Source organism: Humulus lupulus, chromosome 7 (assembly GCF_963169125.1).
Source record: "Humulus lupulus chromosome 7, drHumLupu1.1, whole genome shotgun sequence".
Taxonomy (NCBI): Eukaryota; Viridiplantae; Streptophyta; class Magnoliopsida; order Rosales; family Cannabaceae; genus Humulus; species Humulus lupulus.
In genome coordinates, this window is record NC_084799.1 from 189,933,324 (window position 1) to 189,943,624 (window position 10,301).

The 10,301-nt window shown below is 34.4% G+C and overlaps 1 long non-coding RNA gene across 1 annotated transcript; it reads right to left on the reverse strand.

The window, feature by feature from the left end:
* Positions 1-6,449: 6,449 nt before the first annotated feature.
* Positions 6,450-7,483, reverse strand: LOC133790047 (uncharacterized). The gene is made up of 3 exons (XR_009873863.1): positions 7,372-7,483; positions 6,784-6,860; positions 6,450-6,475 (listed from the first exon to the last, which is right to left on the reverse strand). It is a non-coding gene; the product is annotated as an uncharacterized LOC133790047 (long non-coding RNA).
* Between the last annotated feature and the right edge of the window lie 2,818 nt (positions 7,484-10,301).

The following is a 10,301-nucleotide window of genomic DNA, read 5'->3' on the forward strand; positions in this document are numbered from 1 at the left end:
GAAAGCTAGTGTGATCCTCATCAGGTGGGTGCATACTAATCTGATTATATCCGGAGTATGCATCCATAAATGAGAGAATCTCGTGCCCTACAGTGGCATCGACCAGTTGGTCGATTCTAGGGGGTGGGAAGCAATCTTTAAGGTAGGCTTTATTAAGGTCTGTGAAATCCACGCATGTTCTCCATTTGCCATTCAGCTTGGGAACTAGTATAGGATTAGAGACCTATGATGGATAAAACGCCACCCTGATGAACTCATTCTCCTTTAGCTTCTCAACTTCTTCTTTTAGAGCCTTTGATCTGTCTTTGTCGAGCAGCCTTCTTTTCTATTCCACCGGTGGAAAACTCTTGTCGATGTTCAGGACATGGCTGATGACTGCAGGGTCTATTCCAACCATGTCTTTGTGCAACCAGGCAAAGACTTCCTGGTTCTTCCTCAAAAACTCCACCAATGCTTGTTTTGTTATTGTCTCTAAGTTTTTACCGACTTTCACAACCCTGGTCGGATTTTCTTCATCGAGTTGGACTTCTTCAAGGTCCTCGATGGGTCCTATTTCTTCCTCAAAATCCCCAAAGCGAGGATCCAAGTCTCTATCCTCGCTTTGGGCAATGCCCTATTTGGTGACATTATAACCTGACTGGGCCTGAACATCAACTACCGTTTGCAACTCCTTTCTGGGAGCATCTCTCGACATACCTTTATTTACTTTGGTTATCGAGGTGTTGTAGCATTCCCTTGCTTCCCGCTAATTTCCCAATACGCATCCTACCCCTACATCTATTGGGAATTTCATGGAAGGGGGACATATTGAAGTGACGGCTCGTAGGTCGACCAGAATTGGCCTCCCAATTACAGCAGTATATGCCGAAGGAAAATCAACTACTATGAAAGTAGTGAGTAATGTCCTGTTAACAGGTGCAGTACCTACTGTAACTAGAAGCCTAATCGACCTCGTTAGGGCAAGCCCTTTGCCGGAAAAACCATAGATGGTTTGGTTGCATGGCACCAGGTCCTTGACGGACAGCTTCATTCTCTCCAGTGAAGACTTGTATAGGATGGTGATCGAACTTCCTGTGTCAACCAACACCCTCTTCACCATCATGTTGGCAACTTGCACGTCCATGACCAACGGATCGGAGTGTGGGAATCGTACATGCTGGGCATCGTCTTTAGAGAAGGTTATCAACTCCTCCTCTGTGCGAGCCTTCTTTGGTGCTCGGTCCTCCACACTCATCATCTTGATGTCCTGGTCGTGGCGTAGGGTTCGAGTGTATCGTTCCCTTGCCTTCCCACTGTCCTCTGCAAGGTGTGGGTCACCGCAAATGGTGAGTAAAGTGCCTGCCACAGAAGCTGGCTGTAAAGGTGGCGAGCGCTGGCGTGCAGGCGTCTTCTTGTTGCCACCTTGAGCCTCTCGCAGAGACCCTCCTGCGGCTCGCACATATCTCCTTAGATGTCCCTGCCTTATCAGGAACTCAATCTCGTCTTTCAACTGGTTGCATTCGTTAGTGTCGTGCTTGTAGTCGTTGTGAAAATGACAGAATTTCGTCGTATCTCTCTTAGAGATATCCTTCCTTATGGGCGCGGATCGCTTATATGTCACGTTAGAGCTGGTTGCTTGGTAGATGTAGCGCCCCAACTCCAGGGACTGTTACGGTGTGCCTTGTAAAAAGTGCTAAACTCACTAATCGAGTCATTTGGCCAAAATCATGTAACTAAGTATGATTGGCGGTTTAGGGATTAAAATTTTTGGTTAAGATGTAACGTTTCATTAGAACGTTTAATATATATATTGGGATCCCAAAACTATAATTTCAGAGTCACTACAAGAAAAAATGCTTTTAATAACAGCGAAAATGTGTTATCAAAACATACGATAACACTTTCTAATGTGTTAAGACCGACTATGTTATCGTAGGTCAGGGTACTTTACATAACATTTTATCAGTGTTATACAGATGTGTTATTGTACTGTTAACGATAACACAATTTCTGTGTTATTTTAATATATAGATAAGTGTTTAATTATGTTATTTATAGTCGATTATATAACACTTTTTTTTGTGTTATACTACACTTTAGTATAACATTTTTTTTTTTTTATACTACACCTTAGTATAACACATTTTTTGTGTTATACTACACTTTAGTATAACACATGTGTTATATTAGCTTAGAGAAACATAATCTTTTTTTACTTACGCAAAACTAGGAAAACAAATATGAAAGTTGAAGCCAAATAAGGTAACATAAATAGATTTTTATTAATTACTCAAATGTAATTACAATATTTAGTCTACTAGTCTAGGCTTAAGAAATCATATTACAACATAATTTATGCCCAATTCAGATTCCTTTATCACTAAATACAAAACAAGAAATGTATACAAAAATTAGTGAAATACACTCTTCCATTCTAAAGGCCTCAACTACAAATGTTGTCAAGAATTGCTCCAAAGAAATCATCTCAATATACCTGCACATTGTAAAAAAAAAAAGTCATTTTATTATTAAGAACAAAAGTGTAGAGTCCAAGAACTTTACTTAGCTAATTGTTTAGTAGTATTATAGTATGTTTAGTGTTATCATTGTTACTTTGGATTTTTGGTTCAGACCGGGAGTTATTTGGACACTCATAGTAGTACTTATAGATTTTCTAAGTTTAACCTATAGTTTAAGAATATTAAGTATAACCTAAGGTTTGATTAATGTGTCTGATATTAAGGATTATATTATTATATTATAAGGTTTAGACATCAACCAATAGGATTTTAAGCACATGTTTTGAATGGTAATTAAGGATTAAGTATTTTTTAGGATTAAATTAAATAAGGGTAAAAGTTTGAATGTATAGGGTCAGTCAGCAGCTTTGAGCACGTTGAGGGCTTAGTCAAGGCTGTTTAATCCATTCAAACTCAGCTAAAAATGTGTAAATTCGTGTTTAAATATTCTGCGTATGCCGATATATCGCAGCTATAGGGGGCGATATGTCGCAGCACGTAGATACGGAAAACACGAATCGATGCACGGTCGCCTCGGGAACAAAGGTCCAGGCGATATATCGCCTATAGGGGGCGATATATCGCCTCCACCAGCATGAATTCAAATACTTTTGAATTCTTTTCCCTTCAGCCATTCAAACTCCTTCAACAGTCCAGCATCTTCTGAACGAGTCTTCAGCCTCTGCTGAACGATTATTCAAATGATTTTCACTTAAAAAGCCATTATTTTTATTCAAGTAAAATCAAGATATTTTCATTCCCAAACTCTATAAATAGGACCTAGTACCCAGCCATTATTCACCATTTGCTCTAAGTTCAGAGGCTGCTAGTGTTAAGTGAGTGTGAGAGTGTAAACACTTGGTTTGGGGAAAAACTATAAGCTTAAACATCATAAGCTTATCAAACACTTTGGGAAGAGAGTGCTATAGTATTTCGGTGGATGTTAGATTGATCTTGCAATCTTTGAGGTAAACCCAAAACTTTAGTTCTTTTCTGTATTTTTTATGTTATTTCCTTTCTCAAAACCTTCTACTCAGTCCCCTAACCTTATTCTTATTTTGGTTAGGGAATCCAAGCTTTTAAGCATATAAGTAGGTAAGTATGTTTTCTATGGTTTAGTCTTTCCATCTCTTTCATTTCATCTCCTTTCTTTAGACTTACTCTTTCTTATGGTTTTAGGAGTGTTCCAACAATCCCAACTCAGTCCATAATCTCGGTAACTTTGGTAAGGAAATAGGCTAGAATCAACATGTTATGTGATTATGTTATTTATATGTTTTATGTTATTAAAAGTGTTATGATATGTATATGTGCATGTTTGTAGGCTTGGGCATATGACCCATATGACTAACAAGACCCCAAATGGGTTATGGGCATATGACCTACTTAGCTAGTAGGACCCCACTAATCCCATGGGCATATGCTTGTTTAGTCTATGGGACCCCAAGTAATAATGGCCATTATAATAAGTGTATGTTATATGTGTTATGTTAAGTCTTTATGTTTTCTTATGAAATTATGTATGTGACTTTGTGTTAGATTTTCCTTACTGGGCATTAGGCTCACTCCTTTCTGTTTATGTGCAGGAAAATAAGTTTAGAGGCGGAAAGATTCGTGACGCTTGGAGAATGTGTATCGATGATGAATGGAGTCAAGGGGCCGAGCGTTATTCGATTCGAGGATATAGTCTCCTTTTATGTTTTTATGGTTTTTATGTGTATTTTCCGCATTATTATGTAATGTCTTTTATTTTAAATATTGTTTTGTTTTAAAGACAATGGGATCCCAAAATCCTTCTTAGTATTCTGTTTATTTGTGAATAACTCTTATTTTCAAGTTATTCAATAAATTATGGTATTTTCGTAAAAATGTAAGTTTTATGTATAGTTTCGATAATGGTCCAATTAGTCTAGATTAGTGGGTCATTACAAAAAGTTCTTGCCACCACAACAACAAACTTACAGTCTTTTCTTAAATGATACATTGAAAACTTCAAAAGAAGAAAATGGAAAACTAAGATAAATAATTATCTGTTTTAGTTCAATAAAATAAGAGAGCTATTAAGAAAGAGCTAGGGAATTTTTAGATGAACAATAAAATAAGAGAGAATCAGTAGAGAATTTCTCTATGGTGATGAGTCTGATGACTCAAAACAGTCAGTTGGGACTGTAGATACTATACTACTATATATAAACTATCATATTTAATGATATTCTTTTATTCTTATATATAAATATATATATATATAAATAACTATCATAACTGGTTTCTCTGCCAAAGCTAGCTAGCTCATGTTTAGAAATCATTTACATAAGAAACTATACATGACCCTGAAATTTTCATAGTATTAAAACAAAAGTGACCTTCCAATTTGAAATTCAAGTTATAAATGCTAACCCAAATGCTGAAAAACAAAATCATATTTACAAATAAAATGAAGAGAAATAGATCAATGGTGCTGAGAGAAACATGTATTTTGGTGATTCAAGCTTATAGACAAAATAATGATGGCCACATACCAGTAGTATATACAGTAGAAGAATCCAATACAACATGCCAACTAATATATACATATATTGCAAGGGAACAATACTGTGGAATCAGTAATAGAAGAAATTGAAGAAACAACATGAAAGAAGAGCTTCGAAAGATCATCAGAAAATCAACAATAATCAGTAATCACATCAAAGAAGCCATCCAAAACTATATGATCTGCAAACACTTTGTTAGGCATCAGATATTGAATAGAGCTATATAGGATTAGTGTGTTGACTTGTAAATTTACTCAAGTTCTATTGGTTGGCTAGTAAGTGTTATTGTTAGTCTATAAATAGTATAAGAGAATACTTGGAAGGGATATATAGAAGAATTTGGTTACTGTTTAAAGTTTAGAATTTCTACTCTGGGAGTTTTTGCTAGGTTTTCTCAAATTAACCTAGACTTTGTACAAGATTTTGGTTCTTTTCAGTACAATTCGTTTATTCTTAGAATAAAGCTTACAAAATCTTTCAAATCAGCAACCTAGACGGTGTATTAATTAAAATATATTAAATGAGAAACAATGGGTCAGTTATTCAAATAAAAAAATTAATGATCAGGAAAGAAAATGCATTAACTCGAACACGCTAAAACAACAAACGTATGGTGTTGACTTTAAAATGACTAACTAAAATTCACCCCAAACTTCATGCAAGAAAGAGCCATATATAAGTTTATACCCAAAAGTAGAAAGAAAAAAATGCAATATGGATTAGCGCTAGACTTGAACGTTGAAAATGGAGACAGCTAACCTCATTTTGGCATGTTGAAGTTAATATGTTAGATACTGATACAAGGCAGTACTTATAAACTGGAGCAACTGGATCCAAGGCTTTTTTACTTGCCTGAGAAACAAAAACAGGGCAGTACTCATATATTTCAGTTGAGGAAACAAAACTAAGTAGAATAACAAAAACAGAGGACAAATACAATTTTAAATTAGCAGGGCTTATAGAAAAAGTTTTATTGTTATATTAGCACTGCCTTTAAGACTTCCATTGAATGCGATGTTACTTACACTGCCATTTATCATAACATGAAGTTTCTGCCCTGTGCTAGAAGTTCTATATTGTCCCAGTTCCAACCCAATTCATATATCTATTCATACAACAGAAGAATCCTTTAGAAATTATCCTGTCTAAATCAAACTATGACACAATTAGTAAAGCAAAATTCTAGTTATGTTGCTCACAATCAAGAGATGTGATGAAACTTTTAGGTAAAATTACCCATTCAATGATCTCACTACCCAATATTACAACCTTTCCAATAACAGTTTTGCATAGATGGATAAGAAAGGAAGAAACATTGCTGCTTTTTATATTTTTATAAAGCAAACCTTTTTTTTACTTGGCAAACTTGGAAATATCTTAAGAGCAATTAATTTTGTATGAGAATAAACAAAATGCATACCATTGGCACCAAAAATAAGGCAGCATCTGCAACACAATAAGTTATTACTACATTAGGTTGGTGCTTTTCCAAACATTCAACAATGGGAGCTACTCCAAGATATGTGCTAATACCCTTCATCAATCATACTAAAAAGGTAAGGTCCAACATCTCAAAAGACCACATAAAGTTGACAATACTATAAATTGCTAATGGGTCACAATCTTAATTTACAGCAAATAGATATTTCATGACCAATTTGCAAAAGGGTACCACAGACTGGTACATCTAACATTTTACAGTGAAATAAACAGGCATAATTATATCAAACTTTAGAGATGCAAATATTATTTACCAATCAAAGTTACAATTAGAGGTAGTAGAACCTTACACCTTCCATGCTATGTGATTTCTCATGAGGTGATCTCGAACCTACATAGACAACAAAATGTAAATTTTGTTAAGATACATAGTACTTATTGTTATCCAATTAAAAGAAAGACATAATTAAATCATAAAACATTCCTTGATTTAATTGAATGTTGTGTAGCATAGGACCCTGTCGACCGTATGAAGAATCAAATGTTGTGTAGCAAAAGTGTTCAATCTCAGCAAGTGTAAATTCACAAACTCTCAAAAGCCCTTGTCGAGGAGAAATCTGCAGATATATACAGTATTCTTGGAATGAGATATTGTTTAAGGTTTTATTTAAAAAACAAAATGGACCTTGCAACATTGTCACAGATCAATGGGACACAGTTTTGGGCACAAAAGAAGCATAGCACTAAGGAATGCAACAGCTACATTACAGGGCTATTTTCTATTCTTATAAGAAAGGAGAGGACCAAAATACTAGTTACAAAGACCCGTTACCAATTAGAAATAATATGAGCATCCTATGCAAACATAAGTGCTAAAGTCCAAAGATAAGAAAATTAAGAACCTCATTTCTGAAAGCCTGGCCAATTTGAGCAGCAGCAAAAGGAAGCTTGTTCCCATTGTAATAGTACAAGTCTTTGAAGTTAACAAATATGCCCTGTACAGTTTCTGGCCGCATGAACCTACAGCAGAGGAGATTTAATTACATATCATTACTGACCAAACAGGAGTCTTAATAAAAAATAATCGCTAAGAATAATTAGTACCAAAATGTAACATGCTCACCCAGGGCTCAAGCCAGATGGGCCTATTGATGTTTGGAATCGCTAAGAATAATTAGTACCAAAATTATCTAGTTTTAGTTTTGTAGTGACAACTGGATGTATAAATTTATAGCCTGCTAGTACTAGGATAGATCACCAAATACCTTATAACCAGCAGAAAGAGCATAAACAGCTCCAGGCAAGAGAATGATAACTTGGGGAAGAAAAAATCAATTTACTCTAGCATATAAAAATAGATTTTGCCACTGTAAGAACATTTTAGAAAAGTAAATTACAAATAAAAGAATTTTAACAAGAAATCATAACTAAATTTATTTTAATAGTATTGTAAAGTATTAGAAATAAATTGTAGACTAAAACTGTCCAATCTAAGATACAAATTCCAGAGAACACATCAAAAGAAGAAAGATATAATACAATTTTACAAAGAGAAACAAAATACAATATTTACAACAAAGGTTTGAATAAAAAAAAGTACTGAAAAGAATGAAATTCATTCCCAGAAAAGTATCAATGAGAGTAGACGTTAAACAACAATGTGGTACTCAATCCAACAAGTTCCTCAAGAAAAAAACAATGTTGAAGCCACCTTGTAGCAAAACTTGCTAAAAATTCAATCACATCATTCAGAAGGTTAAACCATTACCACTACAACCACTGCCATTGACATTCACCAAAACCACCATAAATGCACTTCCAACAGATAATTTATTCTATCCTTTAGAGAACAACAATAATAATAAGAGTAGCGATACGTTGACACAAAATATGCAGCAAATGGCCTTTGGAGGCTTATAATGAATGTTGATAATGGTGGGAGCAAAAAGATAAAACCAAACCGAAGACTCGTGTGTAAAACTATCATCATCAGGCCAAAAAAAAAAGTTCATAATCTAAGAAGCAAAGATGGGCCAAAATAGATATCGACAAAATCAAATCCAATGTAAACAAGAATGCACTGCAAACAGGTTCAAGTTACTTGATACAAAAGCATCAAAGGCATTGTCAAGTAGTGTTCAAAAACATGCATTATAAAACAGATTAATAATAAAGGTAATCTTTAAATAATTCTTCCTCTAATCTATTAACAGGTGATAAAGCAAATAAAGCATTATACAACAGAGAATAACAAACTTAGATATTCAAAATCCCTCAGATCTCATAAGCTAATATGGTCATTAACAGTGTACATGAGAATTTTCATTATAAGCCCTAAGAGCACTCACAATAGATTCTGTAAAATAGACTTTTCTGGTGAAAAAGTAGAGAGAGAGAGAGAGAGAGCAATATATATGTATGTATGTATGTATGTATGTATGTATGTATGTATGTATGTATGTATGTATGTATGTATGTATGTATGTATGTATGTATGTATGTATAGAGAGAGAGAGAGAGAGAGAAGGCTTATAATGCAAAACCATGAAACTGCTTCTGAAAATTAGATTTTCCATCACAGGGCAAATAAGCATGCAAAGAAAGTGAAAACTAACAAAAAAAAATGACAATATCTTCATATTATTACATAAGCCAATAAAATATATATTTTGTAGCTGTAAAAAGAGACCATTTTAATATATAAATGCCCTCAGAGATTAATGCTAGAAATTTCATGAACATTGAAAATTCATTAAGAACCAATCACATCTTCAAGGTTTAAACACCACCACTTCAACCATCACCTTTGGTATTCACCACCACCAACAGCAAACACAGATCATCATCACCACAACCAACATGAGAAAATAGTAATAAATAAAATAAAATAATGGATCATGGTGAGTACCAAAGATGGTGAGAGCAGAAAAGATGGAGGCTCAAAATGAAATCAATGCACATATCAATACAAAAATAAAAGTTTTCATCATCAGGCACAAAGTAATCTAGAAACAAACTAAAGAACCGTGGAAAAAAAAGACGATGATGATGATGAAGGTGAAGATGATAAGGCAAAAAAGGCATAGCGACTCATGATGAAAAGCCAAGGCATTGTTTCCAACATTGAGTTTTTCCATCACAGGGGAAAGGATACTACAATTTGTAAAACCCACTAACATTAAAAAGGAAAATACAGTAAAATCAACTTTACAGCTTACAAATAAAAAATCAGTACATAAGTTATATTGTAGACATCATTAGTTACTAATCATGGATTAAGTTCAGTTCGACATTACATATAATTTTTCAAGAGTATAGGAGTGAGGAAGAGAGCATAAGGAATGCGACCAGGAACCATCTCAGTGAAGATGTTGACACAGTAAAAATGTCATCACAAATCAGCAACTCAAGTTATACATGATCTAAGGATCCGTAATGAATGTGAACAACCATTGAGGAAACACAAATTCATTATAGAAGTAACAAGAGCAACCCATTAAATGTAGCCAATGTATTATTAGAGAGCACTCAGATCTCATAGTTATATCAGATCATTAACAATATTAACCACAGATTATTTTTCAAAGCCCATTTACATCTTCACCCACCTCGTAAGAGAGAGAGAGAGAGAGAGTAGTAGTAGTAGTAGTCGTAAAGAAGGAAAGAAAGAGAGATAGATAGATAGATATGATGGTGGTGGTGGCGATGATGAGGCGGCAAAGATGTAAAGGGCAATTATGAAAAACCAAGGAGATTTTGTTTCCAACAATGAATTTTTCCATCACAGGGCAGAAACACTATTATACATGATATAATCATCACTAGAATTCAA